At 36.4% G+C, this 27,259-nt stretch overlaps 1 long non-coding RNA gene across 1 annotated transcript; it reads right to left on the reverse strand.

Moving 5' to 3' along the window:
- Positions 1-21,802: 21,802 nt before the first annotated feature.
- On the reverse strand, positions 21,803-24,526 carry LOC130940229 (uncharacterized). Its single transcript, XR_009070255.1, has 3 exons — positions 24,381-24,526; positions 24,240-24,288; positions 21,803-21,858 (listed from the first exon to the last, which is right to left on the reverse strand). It is a non-coding gene; the product is annotated as an uncharacterized LOC130940229 (long non-coding RNA).
- Between the last annotated feature and the right edge of the window lie 2,733 nt (positions 24,527-27,259).

Genomic DNA, 27,259 nt, shown 5'->3' on the forward strand with positions numbered 1-27,259 from the left:
GTAAATAATGTTAAAACTTGGTTTGAGGGTTGGATCAATTGTGATGCGTGCAATATGTCCAAAAAAAAAGGATTATATTATTTTTTTGCTATTTTGTGGACTGTTTGGAATTATAGGAATAGTAAAATTTTTGAGAATAAAGATGTCGTATGGAGAAGTGAGTGAAAAAAATTAAAAATAATAGTAAACTAATGGTATGAGGCAAAACAAGTGAGAAGTTGTGTATACAAGAGAGAGGTACAATTCGAATAAGACAGAAAATGGATGTGGTGGAATTGAAGTTTGTATAAACCGGATAGAAATATATTTTGTGTTGGAGGATATTTACAAGAACCAAATGGAGAAATACACTGTTATACAGGTAATTGCTGAATGGTGAGTCAATGAGAGATGCATTACTAGTTGGGTCGCAAATGTCCTTACAATTTGTTCTTGAAGAAGTAGGAGTAAAAGAAGAAGATTTAAAAATGATGGTTGATAATAAATATATTGTAGTGGCTACATGCTTACATGAAAATATGAACACAAATTGGGAGCTGAAATTTTTAAAAAATAAGACATGCAGCATAAAACATGGATTCTAGAACACAAAAGTGGAGTTCAAAGAAAAAAGTGAATACAAGTAAAAAAATAAAAAAAAAGTGGGAATCAAAGACAATACTTGAAGACTATAGATGGATAAAATGAGTATATTGACTTCTTATGCAATACAGGTGATAGAAGAACACAACAGATAGAAAAGATTCAATTCAATGTATTACATTTGAGGAATGATCTAGTTCTATGTGTATTGTGTACTTCTTTATTAGTTTTGTTTATGATTTAATCTTTACTTTGTGGTTGATTTTGGTCTTTAATGGCAATGTCAAAAGAGATTATGTAACACCCTACCACAAAGAGTCTTATGCTTAAGTCATAAAGTTGAGGTGGCAAGGTATTACGACCTCTAAAAGTAATATATATATATAATAATAATAATAATGAAAAAGATACTCAACTAGGAGTCTTGAAAAACGGGTAAAACAAATTTGCAAAATGAAAAGCGCAACGCTCGAGAAATCGAACTTCTTGCGGGTTAAGAAGCCTAAAAGGAAGTGATAAAGATAAATAAGAGAGAAAGGAAAGCCAAGGAAACAACATAACTAGTGATGAGCGGATAATTTGTACGTTTTTTGGCATTGTTTTTAGTATGTTTTTAGTATCTTTTAGTTAGTTTTTAGTATATTTTCATTAGTTTTTAGTTAAAATTCACTTTTCTGGACTTTACTATGAGTTTGTGTGTTTTTCTGTGATTTCAGGTATTTTCTGACTGAAATTGAAGGTTCTGAGCAAAAATCTGATTCAGAGACTGAAAAGGACTGCAGATGCTGTTGGATTCTGACCTCCCTGCACTCGAAGTGGATTTTCTGGAGCTACAGATACCCAATTGGCGCGCTCTCAATGGCGTTGGAAAGTAGACATCCTGGGCTTTCCAGCAATATATGATAGTCCATACTTTACCCAAGATTTGATGGCCCAAACCGGCGTAGCAATTCGGCCTCAGAAATTCCAGCGTTTAACGCTGGAACTGGCATAAAACTTGGAGTTAAACGCCCAAACTGGCATGAAAGCTGGCGTTTAACTCCAGAAAAGGTCTCTACACATGAAAGTTTCAATGCTCAGCCCAAGCACACACCAAGTGGGCCCGGAAGTGGATTTTTCTGTCATTTACTCATTTCTGTAAAACCTTAGGTTACTAGTTTACTATTAATAGGATCTTTTGACATTGTATCAGTACCTCATGACACTTTACACGTTTCTTTGTGTACCTTCCACAGCATGAGTCTCTAAACCCCATGGTTGGGGGTGAGGAGCTCTGCTGTGTCTTGATGGATTAATGCAATTACTACTGTTTCTTATTCAATCATGCTTGCTTCCATTCTAAGATATCACTTGCTCTTAACCCGGATGAATGTGATGATCCGTGACACTCATCATCATTCTCAACTATGAACGTGTGCCTGACAACCACCTCCGTTCTATTTTAGATTAAGTAGATATCTCTTGGATTCCTTAACCAGAATCTTCGTGGTATAAGCTAGAACTGATGGCGGCATTCAAGAGAATCCGGAAGGTCTAAACCTTGTCTGTGGTATTCTGAGTAGGATTCAATGATTGAATGACTGTGACGTGCTTCAAACTCCTAGCAGGCGGGGCGTTAGTGACAGACGCAAAAGAATCACTGGATTCTATTCCGGCCTGACCGAGAACCGACAGATGATTAGCCATGCTGTGACAGAGCATAGGAACATTTTCACTGAGAGGATGGGAGGTAGCCACTGACAACGGTGAAACCCTACATACAGCTTGCCATGGAAGGAGCCTTGCGTGTTTGATGAAGAAGACAGTAGGAAAGCAGAGATTCAGAAGATGGAGCATCTCCAAAGCCTCAACCTATTCTCCATTACTGCATAACAAGTACTTAATTCATGTTCTTTTGTTTTTCACAATCCATCCTGATAATTTCTGATATCCTGACTAAGATTTACAAGATAACCATAGCTTGCTTCAAGCCGACAATCTCCGTGGGATCGACCCTTGCTCACGCAAGGTATTACTTGGACGACCCAGTGCACTTGCTGGTTAGTTGTGCGGGATTGCAAAAGTGTTATTGCAATTTCGTGCACCAAGTTTTTGGCGCCGTTGCCGGGGATTGTTCGAGTTTGGACAACTGACGGCTTATCTTGTTGCTTAGATTAGGACTGTTTTATTTTTGTTGGTTTAGAGTCTTTTAGTTGAGTCTAATTTCATATTTTAAGTTTGGTGTCAATTGCATGCTTTTGTTTTTCTTTTAATTTTCGATTTTGCATGTCCTTAGTTCCTTTTTGATTCATAAAAGTTCTAAGTTTGGTGTCCTCTTTGTGTTTTTCTCTTTAAAATTTTTGAAAAAAATTAGTATTTGATTTTCTAAAATTTTAAGTTTGGTGTCATTCGTTGTTTTTCTCTTTCCTCTTTTCAAAAATCAAATCTTTTTCATAAAAACTTTTCGATCATATCTTTTTAATTGCTATTATCAAAATCTTTTTAATTAACTAATTGATTCAGTTCTCAATTTGCTTTGATCTTATTTTCTTTTTGATTTTCGAAATTTTATTTTATTTTCCTTTTGCTTTATTTTATTTTTTTCGGTTAATTAAAAAAAAAAAACAAAACAAAATTTATCTCTTTGCAATCATTATCATTTCCCTTTTGTCCATTATGGACTTAAGTGGGATTAATCAGTCCAAAAGGACTCTGGGGTCATATGCTAACCCCATTACAGCTGCATATGGGAGTAGCATCTGTACACCTCCCATCAAAGCAAGCAGCTTTGAGCTAAACCCTCAACTCATTATCATAGTGCAGTAAAATTGCCAGTATTCCGGTTTTCCACAGGAAGAACCTACTGAGTTTCTGGCACAGTTCTTACAAATTGCTGACACAGTACATGATAAGGAGGTAGATCAGGATGTCTACAGACTATTACTATTTCCATTTGCTGTAAAAGATCAAGCTAAAAGGTGGTTGAATAACCAACCTACAGCAAGTATAAAGACATGGAAACAGTTATCAGACAAATTCCTGAATGATTTTTACCCTCCAAAGAGGATGACACAACTAAGGCTGGACAACCAAGGCTTTAAACAAGAGGATAATGAATCCCTTTATAATGCTTGGGAGAGGTATAGAGGTATGCTTAGAAAATGCCCCTCTGAAATGTTTTCAGAGTGGGTACAGTTAGACATCTTCTACTATGGGCTTACAGAAAAAGCTCAGATGTCTTTAGACCACTCAGCTGGTGGATCTATACACATGAGGAAGACAATTGAAGAAGCTCAAGAGCTTATAGACACTGTTGCTAGAAACCAATATTTGTACTCTAGCAATGAGCTCTCTCCAAAAGAGGAAGTCATGACAGTAGTCACTGATCCTAATCCTCAAGAACAGATGAATGAGCTTAATCAACAATTGCTCCTGATGACAGAACAGTTAGTAGAATTTAAAGAAATGCTCCATGATACTAAAGTTGCTAACAAGAACATAGAACTGCAGTTGAATCAAGCAAAACAGCAAATATCTAAACAGATAATAGAGGAATGTCAAGCAGTTCAACTGAGGAGTGGGAAGACACTGAATACCACTGCTCAAAAGAGCAAAAAGCCAAACAAGGAACAATTGACAGAGGATAACCAAACCACTGTTAAGAATCCCTCTGAGGACAATAAGAGCCCAGAGAGGAATGTTATTAGCGTTCAAACGCCAGAAAGGGAAGGAAAGCTGGCGTTAAACGCCCATTCCTTGCCCAGTTCTGGCGTTCAAACGCCAGAAAGGGAAGGAAAGCTGGCGTTAAACGCCCATTCCCTGCCCAGTTCTGGCGTTCAAACGCCAGAAAAGGGGGAAAAGCTGGCGTTAAACGCCCATTTCCCACCCAATCCTGGCGTTCAAACGCCAAGGGAGGATCAGACACCTGAGAGTGCTGATCATTATCCCTCTAACAAGGCTTCTTCAACCACATCTGTAAAGAATAAACCTGCAGCATCTAAGGTTGAAGAATATCAAGCCAAGATGCCTTATCCTCAGAAACTCCGCAAGGCGAAACAGGATAAGCAATTTGCCCGCTTTGCAGACTATCTAAGGACTCTTGAAATAAAGATTCCGTTTGCAGAGGCACTTGAGCAAATACCTTCTTATGCTAAGTTCATGAAAGAGATCTTAAGTCATAAGAAGGATTGGAGAGAAACTGAAAAAGTGTTTCTCACTGAAGAATGCAGTGCAGTCATTTTGAAAAGCTTACCAGAAAAGCTTCAAGACCCTGGGAGCTTTATGATACCATGCACATTAGAAGGTGCTTGCACCAAGACAACCCTATGTGATCTTGGAGCAAGCATCAATCTAATACCTGCATCCACCATCAGAAAGCTTGGATTGGCTGGAGAAGTCAAACCAACCCGGATATGCCTCCAACTTGCTGATGGCTCCATTAAACACCCATCAGGCATAATAGAGGATATGATTGTCAAGGTTGGGCCATTTGCCTTTCCAACTGACTTTGTGGTGCTGGAAATGGAGGAGCACAAGAGTGCAACTCTCATTCTAGGAAGACCTTTCCTAGCAACTGGACGAACTCTCATTGATGTACAAAAAGGGGAAGTAACCCTGAGAGTCAATGAGGATGAGTTCAAGTTGAATGCTTTGAAAGCTATGCAGCATCCAGACACACCAAATGACTGCATGGGCGCTGACATTATTGACTCTCTGGTAGAAGAGATCAATATGACTGAAAGCCTAGAATCAGAGCTTGAGGTCATCTTCAAGGATGCCCAACCTGATCAAGAAGAACCAGAGGAAACAAAGGAATTTTCGAAAATTCCTCAGGAGGAGGATAAACCTCCCAAACCTGAACTCAAACCTCTACCACCATCCCTGAAGTATGCATTTCTGGGAGAGGGTGACACTTTTCCAATGATTATAAGCTCTGCTTTGAATCCACAGGAAGAGGAAGCACTGATTCAAGTGCTTAGGACACACAAGACAGCTCTTGGGTGGTCCATAAGTGATCTTAAGGGCATTAGCCTAGCTAGATGCATGCACAAGATCCTGTTGGAGGATAATGCCAAACCAGTGGTCCAACCACAGAGGAGGCTAAATCCAGCCATGAAGGAGGTGGTGCAGAAAGAGGTCACTAAATTACTAGAGGCTGGAATTATTTATCCTATTTCTGATAGCCCCTGGGTGAGCCCTGTCCAAGTTGTCCCCAAAAAGGGAGGCATGACAGTGGTTCATAATGAAAAAAATGAACTGGTTCCTACAAGAACAGTCACAGGGTGGCGTATGTGTATTGACTACAGAAGGCTCAATACAGCCACCAGAAAGGATCATTTTCCTTTACCATTCATAGACCAAATGCTAGAAAGACTAGCTGGTCATGATTATTACTGCTTTTTGGATGGCTATTCAGGCTACAACCAAATTGCAGTAGATCCTCAGGACCAAGAGAAAACAGCATTTACTTGCCCTTCTGGCGTGTTTGCCTACAGAAGGATGCCTTTTGGTCTGTGCAATGCACCTGCAACCTTTCAGAGGTGCATGCTCTCTATCTTCTCAGATATGGTAGAGAAATTTCTGGAAGTCTTCATGGATGACTTCTCAGTATATGGAGACTCATTCAGCTCCTGTCTTAATCACCTAGCACTTGTCCTGAAAAGGTGCCAAGAGACTAACCTGGTTTTAAACTGGGAGAAATGTCACTTTATGGTGACTGAGGGAATTGTCCTTGGGCACAAAATTTCAAGCAGGGGAATAGAGGTGGATAAGGCAAAGGTAGAGGTAATTGAAAAATTACCACCACCTGCCAATGTTAAGGCAATCAGAAGCTTTCTGGGGCATGCAGGATTCTACAGAAGGTTTATAAAGGATTTTTCGAAAATTGCAAAACCTTTGAGTAACCTGTTAGCTGCTGACACACCATTTGTGTTTGACACACAGTGTCTGCAGGCATTTGAGACCCTGAAAGCTAAGTTGGTCACAGCACCAGTCATCTCTGCACCAGATTGGGCATTACCATTTGAGTTAATGTGTGATGCCAGTGATCATGCCATTGGTGCAGTGTTGGGACAGAGGCATAATAAACTTCTGCACGTCATTTATTATGCTAGCCGTGTTCTAAATGATGCACAGAAGAATTACACAACCACAGAAAAAGAATTACTTGCAGTGGTTTATGCCATTGACAAGTTTAGATCTTATCTAGTAAGATCCAAGGTGGTTGTGTACACTGACCATGCTGCTCTTAAATACTTACTCACAAAGCAGGATTCAAAACCCAGACTTATCAGATGGGTGTTGCTTCTGCAAGAGTTTGATATAGAAATAAGAGACAGAAAAGGGACAGAGAACCAAGTAGCTGATCATCTGTCCCGAATAGAACCAGTAGCTGGGGCGTCCCTCCCTTCTACTGAGATCTCTGAGACTTTCCCAGATGAGCAACTCTTTGCCATTCAGGAAGCTCCATGGTTTGCAGATATTGCAAATTATAAAGCTGTGAGGTTCATACCCAAGTGTAAATCATGTTGCTTGTATGCGAAGTTTGTATTCGTAGGTTTTGATGAATGACAAACCAACAAACGACATGAAAAGACAAACCAACAAACAACTTGAATGAACAAGCATGAAGAGTTGAAAGCAAACACAACAACAACAAGAAACTCAAGTCCACAATAATTGAAGACAAGTATAGAGTCTTAGAACTTAGGTAACTTCTTGTTAAGAACCAATTGCTAAATCTCTCAACACACACTCACAAAATGTTTTGATGCACATCTTGCAATTCGATGCTAGCCAAAAGGTTTAAAAACTTGTTTTCAAAGGTACAAAAGCATAGGAATTGACTCCAACAAGTTTGAGATCAATCCTAAGCATTTTGAAGTGATTTTAAGCCATTCTTTAAGGTTTGCATCGATGCACACTCATCTTGCATCGATGCAAAGCATGCAACGACTTGTTGCATCGATGCAAAGATGTTTGCATCGATGCAACCTAGCTGAAAATTCAAATTTCAGCATCAAAGACACATTTGCATCGATGCAAAGTGTTATGCATCGATGCAAATAATTCAAAAACATAAAAAACGGCTAGTTTTGACATAAATACTCCATCCCATTAATTCCCCAACGTTTCTAAGGTTTGGGGAATCTATAAATGGATGGATTGAAGCCTTATTTCACAATCTTGAGTATTTGGAAACTATCTTGTTCATATTCTTTCATTCTACACATTTTTAAAATGTTGAAAGACCAAAAGCATGTTCATAATAAGGAAGGTTTGGGTTTTGATAAAGGAAAATTTAAAAATGTTAAAACCCCTATTAGGCAACCGCAAGCCCAAAAGGTAAGCATGCCTAAAAGGAATGAAGCCTTTAAACATCCTCCTCAACATGCTTCATTTAGAAATTATAATCACAATGTATATAGATCAAAAGATGTTGCATTTAGGGAACAACCTAGGCAACCATTTAGAAACATGCATAGGATGCATAATCCAAATGTAATATGTCATTATTGTAATAAAGTAGGTCATATAGCACCCGTATGCTTTACTAGAATTAAACATATAAACTTTCGTAGTCAAGATATGAGATGGGCACCATATGGGCATTACGCTCATGCTAACCATCAAGGACCCAAATTCACTTGGGTACCTAAATCCCAATTTTAATTATTTTGTAGGTACGTGTTGGAGCTAAGGATACAAATTGGTATGTTGATAGTGGATGCTCCAAACACATGACCGGCGATGAATCAAAGTTCACCGCAATAGAACCCACAAACGGAGGAAACGTGATCTATGGAGACAACAACACCGGCAAAGTAATCGGCGTTGGAAAAATTTTGACAAAAATGTAGAAAACCTTGGTTCACTAAATTTGAATGGTGAAGACAAAGAAAAGGATTTAAATGAAGCCTCTACAAGCTCAACAAAGGATAGCGCTCAAATTGAAGAAATTGAACCATCACAAGCACAAATAAATGCACTTCCAAAGGACTGGCATACTTCAAAGGATCATCCTCTAGACAACGTCATTGGTAGTGTTTCGAAGGGGCCTTTGTTTTGTAGGTTTATGAGTTGATGAATGAGTAATCAATCTTGAGGTAGATTGAAGAAATTGAAGATTATAAACAATGGAGGATCAACAAATTGAAGCTTATAATGGTTTAAGTGAGTATATACATGTTGGAACTCAAAGGATTGAAGAAAGAACCACCAAAGGATGAAAATTTGGTGATTTTGGGCAAAATGATGCATGCTGCATCGATGCAACCAAGCTTTGCATCGATGCAAAGCACACGACGTGCTATGTGCATCGATGCAAAGACCATTGCATCGATGCAAACACGACCAAATTACACAAAAACAAGTGAATTTGGCATTTTTGAGCAACAAAACCCCATTTTTGAGCAAAGTCACTTTTTATTGCTTTATGCTTATTTGATTATATGAATTGTTAAACTAACTCCTAGTAAGTTAAGGATTTCTATTATGGTTTAAATACTTTGATATTTCCTTCATAATTTTGTTTAATGATTAATGCTTGTATGCTTGTTTGGTGAATAACTCAAAATAGGCTTGGTACCCCTATTTTAAGTTAATATGCATGTCTTGATATATTTTAGGGGGAATTATGCATGCTTATTATATATAAAAAGAGGAAATCAAATTCTTTTTGAAAGGGGGAATATCTCATCCTTGAGATTAATAGAGAAATTAAACTTAAAAAAAAAAATTCATTGTTTTATGCATGCTTCTATGACACATTTTAAACTCCCTTCTTTTTGATAATGTCAAAAGGGGGAAGAAAAGTTTGAGGATATTTGAAGTTTTGAACTTTTGAAAAAGGAAGAGAAGTTTGAGAATTTGAAAAGAAGAAATAAGTTTGCAAAACAATGATTTCAAAAAGACTTCCGCTAAGCAAAAACTTTGATATCTAAATCGTTTTCTTTGATAAACGCCCTTTAAAAGAACAAATGCACATATTTAGGGGGAACTCCTGCAAAAATTTTTTTGTGAAGTCTTCTCCAAAGCTTTCTATAAAACAAAGTGCATTATTGTTACTTTCAAAATCATTTATAAATACATATCCTCAAAATTGGTTTGTCATTATCAAAAAGGGGAAAATTGTAAATCATGTTGCTTGTATGCGAAGTTTGTATTCGTAGGTTTTGATGAATGACAAACCAACAAACGACATGAAAAGACAAACCAACAAACAACTTGAATGAACAAGCATGAAGAGTTGAAAGCAAACACAACAACAACAAGAAACTCAAGTCCACAACAATTGAAGACAAGTATAGAGTCTTAGGACTTAGGTAACTTCTTGTTAAGAACCAATTGCTAAATCTCTCAACACACACTCACAAAATGTTTTGATGCACATCTTGCAATTCGATGCTAGCCAAAAGGTTTAAAAACTTGTTTTCAAAGGTACAAAAGCATAGGAATTGACTCCAACAAGTTTGAGATCAATCCTAAGCATTTTGAAGTGATTTTAAGCCATTCTTTAAGGTTTGCATCGATGCACACTCATCTTGCATCGATGCAAAGCATGCAACGACTTGTTGCATCGATGCAAAGATGTTTGCATCGATGCAACCTAGCTGAAAATTCAAATTTCAGCATCAAAGACACATTTGCATCGATGCAAAGTGTTATGCATCGATGCAAATAATTCAAAAACATAAAAAACGGCTAGTTTTGACATAAATACTCCATCCCATTAATTCCCCAACGTTTCTAAGGTTTGGGGAATCTATAAATGGATGGATTGAAGCCTTATTTCACAATCTTGAGTATTTGGAAACTATCTTGTTCATATTCTTTCATTCTACACATTTTTAAAGTAATATAATACACAATTTGAGAGAGCAATATAAATTGGTTCAATAGTGCTAGACTTGTAATCATACACTCTTCTAGAGAGTACTCATTTCATCTCAACAATTCTCTGAGAATTGTTTTCTTGTACACCTTGTAAATTGGAGTGTGATCTCCAAGGTTGAGTCAAGAGTTATAAACACTATAGTCGGTGAGGATACCAAAGAGGTATACTAAGCACTCAAGGCAAATCTTAGGGAAGGTATCTCTAAGTGGAGTAGGTTAGTATACGAGTGGTGATCATATACCGTGAGGTGTTAGAAACTAAGGACTCGGATTGTAAAAGGTTTTGCGCGAGCACCTTGAAGCTTGGCAATAGTGGAGCTTCTCAATTGCGATTGAGAAAGAAAGTGGACGTAGGACAAGGATTGTGCCGAACCACTCTAAATAGCGTTTGCATCTCTCCAAACTCATCTCTTCAATATTATTGTCTTTTACCTTTAAGCAAATAAATTGTGATCGTAAAGTAGCTTCGTAAGTACTTAAGGAGTGGCTTAAGTCCGATTGGTGAAAAGCTTGATCAATTTATTTGAGTTGGTGTCTATTGGAAAGTAAAAGCTCCTTATAAATGCTTGGCAATTGAGTTAAGCTCTTGGAAAAATACTAGTACAATAACGCTTTTGTATATTGTCTTTAACTTTTGCAAAAAGATTTATTGTTGTTGCATTACTCAATTCACCCCCCTCTTGAGTAATTGTGCATAGGTTCTACAAGTGGCATCAGAGCTTAACCCTTTGAAAGACTTAACCGTTTAAGGGAAAAGATCATGGCAAGCACAGGCTTTAACAACAACAACACTAGCGAAGGTAACTCAACCGCTAGACCTCCTCTTTTTAGCGGAACAAATTACTCTTATTGGAAAAATAAGATGAGAATTTGGATCCGTTCTCAAGATGTGAGAATTTGGAAAGTAATTGAGAATGGAAATCACATTCCAACAAAGACAACAAGCGCTAAAGAAGAAGGAGTCTCCGTCTTAAAGCAAGTACCGAAAGGAGAAGATGAATATAGTGACGATGATTGGAAGAAAGTGGCAATGAATGATAAAGCCATCAACTTCATTCATTGTGCACTTAACGAGCATGATTATATGAAGATCTCTACATGTGAAACCGCTAAAGAGATTTGGGATAAACTCCAAATCACTTACGAAGGAACCGACCACGTTAAAGAATCAAAGGTATTTATGTTGGTTCATGAATGGGAAAATTTTAAAATGAAAGATGAAGAGAGCATTGAAGAAGCTCTTGAAAGACTCTCCAAGATCTTCAACAATCTAAGCATGCTTGGCACAAAATACAATGATAAACAAATTGTGACCAAGGTGCTTACAAGCCTTACACCAAAATGGAACTCCAAAGTGAACGCCATTGTGGAAGGAAGGCTCTATGATCAACTTACATTTGATCAACTGCGAGGAAATCTTCTCACCTATGAAATGACTATGCTAAATAGACAAAAAGGTGAAGAAAGCAAGAAGAAAAGTCTCGCCCTTAAAACAACATCACTGCAAGAAGAGAGTGATGATAATGAAGAAGAAGGAGATGAAGAATTTGTACTCTTATTAAAAAGATTCAATAAGTTTGCAATGAAGAAAAACTTCAAGAGCAAAACAAAGGTACCAAAATGCTATGAGTGTGGAGAAGTTGGACACATCAAACCCAATTGTCCAAAACTTCAAAAGGAGGACAAAAACAAGAAATTTAAGAAGAAGGAGAAAGCATACATATCATGGGAGAACGAGGATGAATCCGACTCCGATGACAACGAGGTTGCAAATCTTTGCTTAATGGCAAGCGAAGAAAAGGTTAGTAATGACAACCCCACTTCTTTTAATTTACAAGACGAATATGATGCCTTACTTGAGGTGTACACAAAACTTACCCAAGATTATTCTCTCCTAAAGAAAAAGAATATGGAACTTTTAAAACAAAATGAGATGTTGAAAAACGAGAATATCAATCTTGGAAAAGATAAGTGTAGTACAAGTAGTGATCCATACAAATCTTGTAAAATGCATGAAAACGAAATTACAAATCTCAAGAACACTTTAGCTAAGTTCAATGAATCTTCAAAGAACTTAGATAAAATGTTGAAAGACCAAAAGCATGTTCATAATAAGGAAGGTTTGGGTTTTGATAAAGGAAAATTTAAAAATGTTAAAACCCCTATTAGGCAACCGCAAGCCCAAAAGGTAAGCATGCCTAAAAGGAATGAAGCCTTTAAACATCCTCCTCAACATGCTTCATTTAGAAATTATAATCACAATGTATATAGATCAAAAGATGTTGCATTTAGGGAACAACCTAGGCAACCATTTAGAAACATGCATAGGATGCATAATCCAAATGTAATATGTCATTATTGTAATAAAGTAGGTCATATAGCACCCGTATGCTTTACTAGAATTAAACATATAAACTTTCGTAGTCAAGATATGAGATGGGCACCATATGGGCATTACGCTCATGCTAACCATCAAGGACCCAAATTCACTTGGGTACCTAAATCCCAATTTTAATTATTTTGTAGGTACGTGTTGGAGCTAAGGATACAAATTGGTATGTTGATAGTGGATGCTCCAAACACATGACCGGCGATGAATCAAAGTTCACCGCAATAGAACCTACAAACGGAGGAAACGTGATCTATGGAGACAACAACACCGGCAAAGTAATCGGCGTTGGAAAAATTTTGACAAAAATGTAGAAAACCTTGGTTCACTAAATTTGAATGGTGAAGACAAAGAAAAGGATTTAAATGAAGCCTCTACAAGCTCAACAAAGGATAGCGCTCAAATTGAAGAAATTGAACCATCACAAGCACAAATAAATGCACTTCCAAAGGACTGGCATACTTCAAAGGATCATCCTCTAGACAACGTCATTGGTAGTGTTTCGAAGGGGCCTTTGTTTTGTAGGTTTATGAGTTGATGAATGAGTAATCAATCTTGAGGTAGATTGAAGAAATTGAAGATTATAAACAATGGAGGATCAACAAATTGAAGCTTATAATGGTTTAAGTGAGTATATACATGTTGGAACTCAAAGGATTGAAGAAAGAACCACCAAAGGATGAAAATTTGGTGATTTTGGGCAAAATGATGCATGCTGCATCGATGCAACCAAGCTTTGCATCGATGCAAAGCACACGACGTGCTATGTGCATCGATGCAAAGACCATTGCATCGATGCAAACACGACCAAATTACACAAAAACAAGTGAATTTGGCATTTTTGAGCAACAAAACCCCATTTTTGAGCAAAGTCACTTTTTATTGCTTTATGCTTATTTGATTATATGAATTGTTAAACTAACTCCTAGTAAGTTAAGGATTTCTATTATGGTTTAAATACTTTGATATTTCCTTCATAATTTTGTTTAATGATTAATGCTTGTATGCTTGTTTGGTGAATAACTCAAAATAGGCTTGGTACCCCTATTTTAAGTTAATATGCATGTCTTGATATATTTTAGGGGGAATTATGCATGCTTATTATATAAAAAGAGGAAATCAAATTCTTTTTGAAAGGGGGAATATCTCATCCTTGAGATTAATAGAGAAATTAAACTTAAAAAAAAAAAATTCATTGTTTTATGCATGCTTCTATGACACATTTTAAACTCCCTTCTTTTTGATAATGTCAAAAGGGGGAAGAAAAGTTTGAGGATATTTGAAGTTTTGAACTTTTGAAAAAGGAAGAGAAGTTTGAGAATTTGAAAAGAAGAAATAAGTTTGCAAAACAATGATTTCAAAAAGACTTCCGCTAAGCAAAAACTTTGATATCTAAATCGTTTTCTTTGATAAACGCCCTTTAAAAGAACAAATGCACATATTTAGGGGGAACTCCTGCAAAAATTTTTTTGTGAAGTCTTCTCCAAAGCTTTCTATAAAACAAAGTGCATTATTGTTACTTTCAAAATCATTTATAAATACATATCCTCAAAATTGGTTTGTCATTATCAAAAAGGGGGAAATTGTAAATCATGTTGCTTGTATGCGAAGTTTGTATTCGTAGGTTTTGATGAATGACAAACCAACAAACGACATGAAAAGACAAACCAACAAACAACTTGAATGAACAAGCATGAAGAGTTGAAAGCAAACACAACAACAACAAGAAACTCAAGTCCACAACAATTGAAGACAAGTATAGAGTCTTAGGACTTAGGTAACTTCTTGTTAAGAACCAATTGCTAAATCTCTCAACACACACTCACAAAATGTTTTGATGCACATCTTGCAATTCGATGCTAGCCAAAAGGTTTAAAAACTTGTTTTCAAAGGTACAAAAGCATAGGAATTGACTCCAACAAGTTTGAGATCAATCCTAAGCATTTTGAAGTGATTTTAAGCCATTCTTTAAGGTTTGCATCGATGCACACTCATCTTGCATCGATGCAAAGCATGCAACGACTTGTTGCATCGATGCAAAGATGTTTGCATCGATGCAACCTAGCTGAAAATTCAAATTTCAGCATCAAAGACACATTTGCATCGATGCAAAGTGTTATGCATCGATGCAAATAATTCAAAAACATAAAAAACGGCTAGTTTTGACATAAATACTCCATCCCATTAATTCCCCAACGTTTCTAAGGTTTGGGGAATCTATAAATGGATGGATTGAAGCCTTATTTCACAATCTTGAGTATTTGGAAACTATCTTGTTCATATTCTTTCATTCTACACATTTTTAAAGTAATATAATACACAATTTGAGAGAGCAATATAAATTGGTTCAATAGTGCTAGACTTGTAATCATACACTCTTCTAGAGAGTACTCATTTCATCTCAACAATTCTCTGAGAATTGTTTTCTTGTACACCTTGTAAATTGGAGTGTGATCTCCAAGGTTGAGTCAAGAGTTATAAACACTATAGTCGGTGAGGATACCAAAGAGGTATACTAAGCACTCAAGGCAAATCTTAGGGAAGGTATCTCTAAGTGGAGTAGGTTAGTATACGAGTGGTGATCATATACCGTGAGGTGTTAGAAACTAAGGACTCGGATTGTAAAAGGTTTTGCGCGAGCACCTTGAAGCTTGGCAATAGTGGAGCTTCTCAATTGCGATTGAGAAAGAAAGTGGACGTAGGACAAGGATTGTGCCGAACCACTCTAAATAGCGTTTGCATCTCTCCAAACTCATCTCTTCAATATTATTGTCTTTTACCTTTAAGCAAATAAATTGTGATCGTAAAGTAGCTTCGTAAGTACTTAAGGAGTGGCTTAAGTCCGATTGGTGAAAAGCTTGATCAATTTATTTGAGTTGGTGTCTATTGGAAAGTAAAAGCTCCTTATAAATGCTTGGCAATTGAGTTAAGCTCTTGGAAAAATACTAGTACAATAACGCTTTTGTATATTGTCTTTAACTTTCGCAAAAAGATTCATTGTTGTTGCATTACTCAATTCACCCCCCCTCTTGAGTAATTGTGCATAGGTTCTACACCAAGGAGTACAGCAGTGTGCAAAGAAAGAAATTAATTTCAGATGCCAAGTACTACCTCTGGGATGAACCATATCTCTTTAAGAGATGTGCTGACGGAGTGATCCGCAGATGTGTACCCAGAGAAGAAGCACAAAGGATCCTATGGCATTGCCATGGATCACAGTATGGAGGACATTTTGGAAGTGAGCGAACAGCCACTAAAGTCCTCCAGTGTGGCTTCTACTGGCCTACTCTCTATAAAGATTCCCGAGAGTTTGTGCGTAACTGTGACAGTTGCCAAAGAGCTGGTAACCTGCCTCACGGATATGCCATGCCTCAACAAGGGATATTAGAGATAGAATTGTTTGATGTATGGGGGATTGACTTCATGGGTCCGTTCCCACCATCATACTCAAACACTTATATTCTGGTGGCAGTGGACTATGTATCTAAGTGGGTAGAAGCAATTGCTACACCCACTAATGATACCAAGACCGTGCTGAAATTCCTCCAGAAACACATCTTCAGCAGGTTTGGTGTTCCCAGAGTGCTAATCAGTGACGGGGGCACTCATTTCTGCAATAGACAGCTACACTCTGCTATGGTTAGATATGGAATTAGCCATAAAGTGGCAACTCCGTATCATCCACAGACAAATGGGCAAGCTGAAGTCTCTAACAGAGAGCTAAAAAGAATCCTAGAACGGACTGTGATAGCCTGAAGAAAGGATTGGGCAAAGAGCTTGGATGATGCTCTGTGGGCATACAGGACAGCATTCAAGACTCCTATAGGAACCTCTCCATACCAACTGGTGTATGGGAAGGCCTGTCATCTGCCCGTGGAACTGGAACATAAAGCCTACTGGGCAACCAGATTCCTAAACATGGATGCACAGTTAGCTGGTGAAAAAAGATTGCTCCAGTTAAATGAGCTAGAGGAGTTCAGACTCAATGCCTTTGAAAATGCAAAAATTTATAAGGAAAAGGCAAAGAAGTGGCATGACAAGAAGTTGTCAACCAGAGTCTTTGAGCCAGGACAAAAAGTTCTGCTCTTCAACTCTAGGCTCAGACTGTTTCCAGGAAAACTCAAATCCCGGTGGAGGGGTCCGTATGTGATTACAGGAGTATCACCATATGGATATGTTGAACTTCAAGATATTGATTCTGAAAAAAATTCATTGTTAATGGACAGAGAATCAAGCATTATCTTGAAGGGAATTTTGAGCAGGAATGCTCAAAATTGAGACTTGAGTGATTCACAGTGAAGGTCCAGCTAAAGACAGTAAAGAAGCGCTTGCTGGGAGGCAACCCAGTCATTAGGAGGTTATATGAATTGTTCTTACAGAGGCAAGTATCAAAAATGAAGGAATTCACAGAGTTACAGAAGGATTCAGCTCAAAAAGCAGAGAAAAAAAGCTTACTGGCGAAAAAATGCCAGTAAGGGGCATTTTGGGCGTTAAACGCCAGAATGGGTATCATTTTGGGCGTTTAACGCCAGGAATGGTGCCATTTTGGGCGTTAAACGCCAGAATGGGCACCATTCTGGGCGTTTAACGTCAGGTGTGCAGCATCCTGGGCGTTTAGAAAAACGCCCAGTGATAAAGACTTTCTGGCGTTTAACACCAGCCAGGGTACCTGGCTGGGCGTTAAACGCCCAAAAAGGGCAACAATTGGGCGTTAAACGCCAGAATGGGTGCCATTCTGGGCGTTTAACGCCAGAAAGGTGGGGGGACCACAATTTTGTTTTCAAATCAAATTTTTTCAAACTTTCCTTTTCTTACCCATATTTTTCTACAAAAACACATTTCAATCTCTCATCATTCATTTTCAAATTTTCAAAAATCTAAAATCAATATTCAAATCTCTCAAATCATTCCCAAATTTTGTTCAAAAACTCACCCTTCTCTCAATTTCTTTCCATATCTTCTCAAATCTCCTTTCAAATTTTTCTTTTTTTTTCGAAAACTCCCCTCCCCACCTTATAAATACACGTTTGGCACCCCTCATTCCACCACACCATTCGAATTCACTCTTCCTCTCTCTCTCTTCTTTCCTTTCTTTTGCTTGAGGACAAGCAAACCTCTAAGTTTGGTGTGCTTTTCCGTGATCACTAAGCCAAGATTCATCAAGATCATGGCTCCTAAAGGAAAACAAACCAATTTAAGAGGAAAGAAAGAGAATAATCCAAAGAATCTTTGGAATCAAGAGAAGTTCTTAACCAAAAGAACATGAAGACCATTATCACAAAATAATGGGTCTGAGGTCAGTGATCCCGGAAGTAAAATTTGATCTAAAAGAAGATGAGTATCCGGGGATCCAAGAGCAAATTCGAAACAGAGGATGGGAAGTTCTAACCAATCCTGAAATAAAGGTTGGAAGGAACATGGTTCAGGAATTCTACTCAAATCTGTGGCTAACAGATAACCAGAGAATGACTGGAACTGCTTACCATACCTACAGAACCATGGTCAGAGGGAAAGTTATGTACTTCCATCTGGACAAAATAAGAGAAATCTTCAAGTTGCCTCAACTGCAAGATGATCCTGACTCCTTTAATAGGAGGATGGTGAGAGCAGATAAAGGGTTGGATCAAGTTCTAGAGGACATATGCCTCCCTGGAACTAAGTGGATAACCAATTCTAAGGGTGTCCCAAACCAACTCAAGAGGGGAGACCTCAAACCAATTGCAAGAGGTTGGCTAGACTTTATTGGGTGCTCCATATTGCCCACTAGCAACCGTTCTGAGGTCACCATCAAGAGAGCAGTGATGATTCATTGCATTATGCTTGGAAGAGAAGTGGAGGTTCATCATGTGATTGCTTGTGAGATCTACACAATTGCAAATAAAAATTCCACTGAAGCCAAACTGGCTTATCCAAGCTTGATCTCCTTGCTCTGTAAAGAGGCTGGGGTGAAGATGGGAGTAGATGAGTTCATACCCATTGAACATCCAATCACCAAGAAGTCAATGGAAGGACAAGTGCAAGACAACTCTATCAAAAAGAGGGCGCATGAATTCCTCCCTGAATTCCCTGAAATTGGCTACTGGGCCAGCCTAGAAGCATCTATTACCAAGTTGCAAGAGACTATGGAGCAACTGAAGGAAGAACAGCAGAATCAGAACTGCATGCTCTGCAAATTGCTGAAGGAACAAGAGAAGCAGGGGCGTGAACTCCAAGAGATGAAACGCCAAAAGCTCTCCTCTCAAGCTGAGGGAGCATCCACTTCTCAAAATCAAGGTTGTTGAGTCCTAACTCTGTGAAAACCTCTATCATTAGGAGCCTAGTTTAAATTTCTTGTTTTCTAATTTTTTTCTTCTTAGTTTCATTTTATATCTATTTTTGAGTCTTGTTCTTAATTCATAATTAATAAAATTTAAAGATTATGCCTTAAAGTTATGAATGTCCTATGAATCCATCACCTCTCTTAAATGAAAAATGCTTTAATCACAAAAGAACAAGAAGTACAGGATTTCGAAATTTATCCTTGAAACTAGTTGAATTAGTTTGATGTGGTGACAATACTTTTTGTTTTCTGAATGAATGCTTGAACAGTGCATATGTCTCTTGAATTTGCTGTTTTAAGAATGTTAAATTGTTGGCTCTTGAAAGAATGAGGAGAAAGAGAACTGTTATTGAGGATCTGAAAAATCATCAAATTGATTCTTGAAGCAAGAAAAAGCAGTGAATACAAAAAAAAATTCGAAAAAAAAAGAAAAGAGAAGGAAAAGAAAAAGAAAGAAATAAAGTTGTGATCCAAGGCAACAAGAGTGTGCTTAAGAACCCTGGACACCTCTAATTGGGGACTCTAGCAAAGCTGAGTCACAATCTAAGAAGGTTCACCCAATTATGTGTCTGTGGCATGTATGTATCCGGTGGTAATACTGGAAGACAGAGTGCTTTGGGCCACAGCCAAGACTCATACACTAGCTATGTTCAAGAATCATTATACTTAACTAAGAGAATCAATAACACTATCTGAGTTCTGAGTTCTTATAGATGTCAATCATTCTGAACTTCAAAGGATAGAGTGAGATGCCAAAACTGTTCGGAGGCAAAAAGCTACTAGTCCCGCTCATCTAATTGGAACTATGTTTCTTTGATATTTTGGGGTCTATAGTATATTCTCTTCTTTTTATTCTATTTTGATTTTCAGTTGCTTGGGGACAAGCAACAATTTAAGTTTGGTGTTGTGATGAGCGGATAATTTGTACGTTTTTTTGCATTGTTTTTAGTATGTTTTTAGTATCTTTTAGTTAGTTTTTAGTATATTTTCATTAGTTTTTAGTTAAAATTCACTTTTCTGGACTTTACTATGAGTTTGTGTATTTTTCTGTGATTTCAGGTATTTTCTGACTGAAATTGAAGGTTCTGAGCAAAAATCTGATTCAGAGACTGAAAAGGACTGCAAATGCTGTTGGATTCTGACCTCCCTGCACTCGAAGTGGATTTTCTGGAGCTACAGAAGCCCAATTGGCGCGCTCTCAACGGCGTTGGAAAGTAGACATCCTGGGCTTTCCAGCAATATATGATAGTTCATACTTTGCCCAAGATTTGATGGCCCAAACCGGCGTAGCAATTCGGCCTCAGAAATTCCAGCGTTTAACGCTGGAACTGGCATAAAACTTGGAGTTAAACGCCCAAACTGGCATGAAAGCTGGCGTTTAACTCCAGAAAAGGTCTCTACACATGAAAGCTTCAATGCTCAGCCCAAGCACACACCAAGTGGGCCCGGAAGTGGATTTTTCTGTCATTTACTCATTTCTGTAAAACCTTAGGTTACTAGTTTACTATTAATAGGATCTTTTGACATTGTATCAGTACCTCATGACACTTTACACGTTTCTTTGTGTACCTTCCATGGCATGAGTCTCTAAATCCCATGGTTGGGGGTGAGGAGCTCTGCTGTGTCTTGATGGATTAATGCAATTACTACTGTTTCTTATTCAATCATGCTTGCTTCCATTCTAAGATATCACTTGCTCTTAACCCGGATGAATGTGATGATCCGTGACACTCATCATCATTCTCAACTATGAACGTGTGCCTGACAACCACCTCCGTTCTATTTTAGATTAAGTAGATATCTCTTGGATTCCTTAACCAGAATCTTCGTGGTATAAGCTAGAACTGATGGCGGCATTCAAGAGAATCCGGAAGGTCTAAACCTTGTCTGTGGTATTCTGAGTAGGATTCAATGATTGAATGACTGTGACGTGCTTCAAACTCCTAGCAGGCGGGGCGTTAGTGACAGACGCAAAAGAATCACTGGATTCTATTCCGGCCTGACCGAGAACCGACAGATGATTAGCCATGCTGTGACAGAGCATAGGAACATTTTCACTGAGAGGATGGGAGGTAGCCACTGACAACGGTGAAACCCTACATACAGCTTGCCATGGAAGGAGCCTTGCGTGTTTGATGAAGAAGACAGTAGGAAAGCAGAGATTCAGAAGATGGAGCATCTCCAAAGCCTCAACCTATTCTCCATTACTGCATAACAAGTACTTAATTCATGTTCTTTTGTTTTTCACAATCCATCCTGATAATTTCTGATATCCTGACTAAGATTTACAAGATAACCATAGCTTGCTTCAAGCCGACAATCTCCGTGGGATCGACCCTTGCTCACGCAAGGTATTACTTGGACGACCCAGTGCACTTGCTGGTTAGTTGTGCGGGATTGCAAAAGTGTTATTGCAATTTCGTGCACCAACTAGCTCCTAACTCAGCCTGCGAAGCTAAGGCTGGTCGGAGGATATATATACATATAAACATACATAAGTATTCTCAAAATACATCAAAATGCCAAAGTAAACTCCTATCTCTCCCTCAACCTCTAAGAGGAGCAGCATACATAAATTACTTGGAGAGTAAGCTAAATACATATATACACAAATATGAATAGAAATCCAAAAAACATTCAGGAACTACTTCGCTTCAAGATCCAGACGCCTAGCGAGGAGCCTCTCGACCTACATCTGAAAAATAACAATACAATATGGAATGAGAACCGGTGATTCTCAGCATGGTAAAAGTGTCACGCATATAATAAATAAGGTCTTGAGAATGCCACAGGCAATCCTAGAACTCCATTATTCAGTTATCCAACTTAATTACTAAACAGAAGCCATAAACATGGGTAGGTATTCTAAATCTACCTAACTTACTCAATTTCAATCCTAATCTAACACCAAACCATTTCTCCATTTCCTCCATCCCTCCATCATCCACAATGCAACAGAAACAAGCAACCAAACAAGTTCACGCACAAGTAATGAGCAGATAGTACAAGTAGCAAGTATAACAGGTAGCAGGTGGTATATATATCAATTAGGCAAACCCAGAAAAAATGCTTAGCAATCAAAACAAACAAATGCATATGATGAATGTCTATCTTACTGGCCGTGAGCTCACGTGTCGGTTACTTTTCCAGAACCCGACACATCTGGTAGCTAACCCAGACATTGGTCTCTAGGTTGTGCATCTCCAAGAGGATCATAAACAAAGGAGAATGCCTTTCCACCTTCTCCTGGAGGTTTCACGAAGGAGAGTGCCTTTCTACATCGAAGTTGTATGCCTTTCCACCTTGCAACCAGAGAAAAATGTGGGGGAAACAATACGAAAGAGAGTGCCTTTCCACCTTCCCCACACCTGCATCACGACAAAAGAGGGAACTTCTGTCCTCAACTTGCCATATCGACCATTTCAGCCACACACAGTCATTCCCAAATCTCATCATTTATCATCATCATTTCCTTACATGCGTTCTTTATAGCCATAGCAACAAGTATTCATTTAGCTTCACATCATTCCCTTATAATTCATCACATTTATCCTTTTCAGGTCCTGACCAAACCATTTATCAAACACATATCAACTTTTTTAATATCAAATAATCTTAAAATCAACCCAACTCTAACATTAAATCAATCACATAATAAGAAGATTAATCTTTGACTTTTCGGACCCATGACTATCACTAAGACATCCTCGACACTCTATTTTTTTCTGTTTTTAATATAACAAATGAACTTGGAATTGGGCAAACTTTATGTCCAGACGTTCATCTTGGAATAAGCTTTTTAACAAATTAAAAATCATAATTTTTTGATTTAACTAGCCTCAAAAACAGAGGAGAAACACTGACTGCTCTATAGTACTTAGAAACCAGAAAACAGTAGCAGCATACGATATCTAAAATTCTATATAAAATTCAAATTAAATCATATTGCCTTAAAAATTAATATGGTTCAACTTAATATATCTAGGTTTCTTTTCCAATTAGTTTCAGGTCAAAATCATTTTTAATGAAGGAGTTATGTAACTTGGAAGTTGAGTAACTTTCTGCAGAATTCTGTTTTAAAAGTCAATGAACATGTCCTCTTCCAAGTCCCATAACTCACTCATTAAAACATGGACAGTCCTAAAATTTAAATCACAACTGCTAAGCATAATTAATTTTCATCTCTAATTAGTTGCACCTGCATATCCATCCATAATCAGAAGTTATAAACTCTCAAAGTTGCTGATCTAAGAAAACAGAATCTGGTTTTTATTGTATAACGCATCGTATTTAAAAAATTCATATCTTTAAAATCACAAGTCCAACCATTCTGAAATTTTACAAAGTTAAAATAATAGGACTAAAGATTTATTTAAAGTTGGTTTTATTTCAAAATTCATTTTGAAACATTCGCAGCAGAGCCAACAAGTTACTGTTGTTCCCAAAATTACGCAGTAAAAATCAGATTCCATGACTACAATTTGAAAATTCACCATAAATCATATATTTAATGAAAAGATTCCAAATTCTCCAGTTCAGTTCTAAATGTTCCGAGGTTTAACCAGGACTTGGTTCCACACAATTCCAATCATCACAGAATTAGTTACAGCATATGCAATACCACCACAACACAACTCTACATCCTTATTAACAAACACCAACCATAATCCATCATAAATAAATACAAGAGCATACCATTAATAACTTTCACACCTCATAGTTCCAATATATATCCACCAACAAATCTATCCCAACAACATTACAAGACTAATTATTAAATACAACAAACAATTCATCTTATCCTATGGTTCCTCTAACCTAAGTTTTCACAACACCGTAAATATTAAACGTGCGAAACTTAAAATCATACCTTGGCCGATCACTTTGTATCATCCAAGGCAGCCTCACAACACAAATCACAGCCCCTCTAATCTCAATCAAAACAGCCCCAAAACAAGCTTTGACCACCAAAAAGCCTCAAAGTATTCTCAATTTAATTTCAATGCATATATACCTACTTAATCTACACCTAATATATATACATGTTCCAATTTCAATTTTTCCATCTTACCATACCTATATGCTCAATAGCTTGAGGCCACAAGTTTCAAAAGCTAACTTGAACCTAGAACACAAAAATTGGACAAGATTCACTATAGGTTTTCAATTTCACCAAAGAAAGATGAGTAGAGATTCTGAACCAAATATGAGACTTACTAGTAAAATTATTTGGATAGAAAGGTAGAGCTCGACACGCTAAGTGCGTGGCCGCGAACGGTGCAGCGATCGAAGCCCGGACGTAGGAGTTATGGTGGATCAAAGGTTGTGAGGGTTGAGAGCTCCTCCTCCCTTCCCCAATTCTGTTTGTGTTCGTTGCATGCAATGGGGAAGAAGGAGAGCTGCTTTTTGTTTAAATGTTTGGGTCCGGTTAGATCCATGGGCCCGGTTTGAGCTCCGGTTCAATCAGTTCGGTCCTTTCGGTCTAACTTTAGACCAAATTATCAAAATTGATATCAAAATTTTTGTTTTGACGAGCTCTATCCTATTTTGATATTAGTTTTGCATTTTTAACTTTCCTACTTAAAATTCAAATTATTGACTAATTATTTACCGATTTTAGCGGAATTTACAGATTAAATTTAATCGTTTGACATTAGAATTCTGTACTCTCTAAAAAGATCGAGTTTTTTACTAAAAAAATACTAACATTGCATATCAAAATATAATATTAAAAAATTTTATATAATCATAATCATGCAAAGTTAATCCAAAGTAATAAGTCTTGCTATTTTTATTAACATGTAAATTCAAATACTATAATCCTAAAATTGAACTAGAAAAGAGGTTTGGATCTAGGATTGAACTAAATTTAAATACTAATATTAACAATAATTTTAACAATAAAACTAACTGTTGTATGCTCTTCCAATGTCCTGAAATTCAACTATTCAAACTAATAAAAGATGTAGGTCATGCTTGCATTTAGGGACGGATAGATGTGTTTGTTACATTGTAGAGGCAAACGCCTCTCTTAGAATTTGAAACTTATTGAGTAGTATATGATATGATATTTATTTTTTTTATTTGTGTTATTAAATTTGACTGTTGTATTAAATTATTATAAATTTTATTTTATTGTCATATTATATATATTTTATCTTTGTTGTTAAAATTTTTTAGATTTATCATTACTTGCATTAGTAACTTCTATAATCTATTCTGTCATCTAAAATGGAACATGAATGAGATTTTTTCGTGGGATTAGAAGAATAGAAAAACAATAATACTAGGGAATCAAGATGTTCTAGTAAAAAATCAGTCAAATATTTTTGAGTGAATCTAAAATTTTTATGTGGATGATGCTTATATTAGGCATTAGGATGTTTTTTTTTCTTTATATATTGGATGATTCTAAATTTGTTTTTTTTATTTATCATGTTTTAGGCATTTGGAGAGAGAATGAGGGTGAAGAAATGGAAGCTAATTGAATCAGTTTCCGTGATTCACGCGTTGCAATGATACTGAACGTATCTTCTCCTAATTTGAATGTGGTGAAACATTTAATAACCAATATTTTAAATCATAAATAAATAAAATTAATTATTATATTTATAATTAATTAAATTGTTTCATTCTTGACTGATTTAAAGTTGGTTCATAAACATTTCCATAAAAAATAGTATAAAACAAGAGAAAAGCTTGTGTTGAAAATAGTTAAGAGTTAGAACAAGAATACATACACAAATATTTTTCCAATGAACTTTTCCTTATGATGCAGTTCATTTATCTGGCAACTGAAGCTGAACAATAGAAGCAACACGTTGCTCTATTAGTAAATCATTTGCAAAATCAATACTGTTACATATATAATTGTTGGATTTAGATCCTCTAAAGTTTGAATTTCACTTCAGAGAGTAAAGTGTGATCTTCTACCCTTGGATAGTTTCTCTTTCGTATTTATTCTTGGTCCCATCTATAAAATCAATAGTGAGAGATCACACTTTACTCTCTAAAGTGAAATTCAAACTTTAGAGGATCCAAATCCATAATTGTTAGGTATATAAGAGAAATAACATGTTTCTCTACTAGGAATAAGAAAAAAGTAAAAAAGTAAAACTGCACATTATAATTTATTTAGACAATAATAAAAATAACATAAAAAATAAAAAAATTATTACAAATTTATAACCATTCAAATACAAAAAAAAAAAGAAAATTATTATAACACTCTTTTAATATACATACAAAATTACGATCACGAATACATGTGTTTAAAAGTTAAAACTCTCTTGTCATTAAGACCTCTTACATGTTAGGAAGAGTAGATATGCAGCTCTAGCATGCAAAACTTAATAATAAAACAATGAACAAAGTAATTTCAAAATCTTTAAGAAACAAAGCTTCTTCACATTATCCATTCTAACAATAAGTTTTTACATAAACTAACTTCAACAGAAAACATCAGGAGTTCAGCAGAAAAAGCTGAAGTCAAGAGCAATATAGCATCTAATAATAGAATAAAACCTACAAAAATATCAGCTTAATTTGATAAAATTTTTATTTTTTAAAAATAATTTATAAAAATTAATTTTAAAAAATAATTTTTTAAAAGTTGTGCTATCTATATTTAGTGAATTAAATTAAAAGTATTTTTTAATAAACACAAATAACAACAAGTGTATTTAGTAAAATAACTTTTAAAATTTAAAAATATTATAATAAAATACTATAATAGATATTAATAAAAAATTAAATTTAAATATTAATTAATATATAATATTATATTAAAATTTTTAATTTTAATAAACACAAGCCAACTTTATTTAAAAAATTATTTCTTACATATTTTCAAAAGTTAAAAAATACAATTACTTTTTCTAAAATATTTACCAAACTAAGTCATAGTATCCAATAAAAAACCAACAGAAAAAATAGATAATACAACAGAAAATTAAACCATAAGATCAGCATTGCAGAAAAATAACAACATATATAAAACCGACCAAAGAAACAAAATACAATTAGCAGATAACACATCTTATCTCTTAATTAGTGCCTCACTTATTATTTTGCTTAATTCACTTATTGCATGTTGC

This window comes from Arachis stenosperma, chromosome 7 (assembly GCF_014773155.1).
Source record: "Arachis stenosperma cultivar V10309 chromosome 7, arast.V10309.gnm1.PFL2, whole genome shotgun sequence".
NCBI lineage: Eukaryota > Viridiplantae > Streptophyta > Magnoliopsida > Fabales > Fabaceae > Arachis > Arachis stenosperma.